The sequence below is a fragment of the Sinocyclocheilus rhinocerous genome, unplaced genomic scaffold (assembly GCF_001515625.1).
Source record: "Sinocyclocheilus rhinocerous isolate Xijiao unplaced genomic scaffold, SAMN03320098_v1.1 scaffold752, whole genome shotgun sequence".
NCBI classification, from domain to species: domain Eukaryota; kingdom Metazoa; phylum Chordata; class Actinopteri; order Cypriniformes; family Cyprinidae; genus Sinocyclocheilus; species Sinocyclocheilus rhinocerous.
Window position 1 is genome coordinate 1,958,670 of NW_015639777.1, and position 1,383 is coordinate 1,960,052.

Below are 1,383 nucleotides of genomic sequence, written 5' to 3' on the forward strand. Positions count from 1 at the left end.
CCTATTTTGTACTAGTCGCGGCGGTAGTGACGTCATGGCTGTCGCCGGCCAAACAAGTTGGTGTTTTTTCAATGTAGGCTTCAGACACGGGTCACGACGAGGCGTTCCCCATAGCGACCCCTAGAAGACGCAGTTCGAAGTTCCACGAAAGGGAACAGTAAGGAGGCTAAATTAACATTTTAATAATTTACTGATAAACAAGTGCTTTCTTTGTTTCGGTTTAAGAGAGGCGACACTGACACGTCATCTCCGCAGTAGTGATGCCGCCTGTATGCTTGTTTCATACAGATTACATAATCTGAGAATGTTTGTCTTCCATTTGAATTGGTTTATTTAAAAGTAGACATTTCACTCTCTATAGATATATTTTTAATGTCTGTAAGGCAAAGATATACACGGAGTTTCGCACTCAAGTTCACAGAGACCGAGACGGCAGAAAGTGCATCCTGTTTGCTTTCATTATTTTACAAAAGCGCGTTTTGTTGTTATTGTGAGTGCACACAAATAAACGTAGAGTCTTTACAGATTTGAAAGATGTATTACTCTTATCTGTATGACCAAAAATTACGGAGTATTTTATGAGTAAGTGAGCGCACCGGCGCCTCAATCTATCCTGAAGCGAGCGCTCAGTTTACACACTCCGCAGAGTCTGCACACACACTAAGCACACATTTCTCTAGGTTAACATTAGATTGAGCGTCCATGTAAAGTTGGTAATACTTACATATTTCGGATGATAAGCCATATTTGAGATCAATGAATGATAGGCGAGCGTTTGGATGTCCTGCCCGATGTACTGTATTACCATAGACCAGCCGATAACGATCTGCGTGACTTCGCCAATGTGGATTTTCTTCTTCTTCTGCGACTAAGCGACTGATACAATTTTGGTCGACCAAGCCTCTTCTGGTCGAATAACAATTAGTCGACTATTAGGGGGCAGCCCTACTTGAGATGAAACTCTTTGGTTAGATATAGATGCGTATTTTATCAGATAAGACTATAGACATTTGTCATGCAGTTTAGCACTTTAAATATAACAATTTATATTATATTATTAATAACTTATTTATATAAAGACATTTAGACGTATTATATACACCTACGTACTTCTAGTCCCCAAGTAAATTGAAATGTTGTTGTGCTCTATTTCATGATTGAAGAAGACTGCAGTCTGATCTTATGTATAAGTTCTCAAATATTTTAAATCAGTTTCAATGAGTTAAAGCTTAAAGGGGTCATATGATGCTGCTAAAAAGAACAGTATTTGGTGTATTTGGTGTAATGAAATGTGTTTATGCGGTTTAAGGTTCAAAAAACACATTATTTTCCACATACTGTACATTATTGTTTCTCCTCTATGCCCCGCCTTTCTGAAACGCG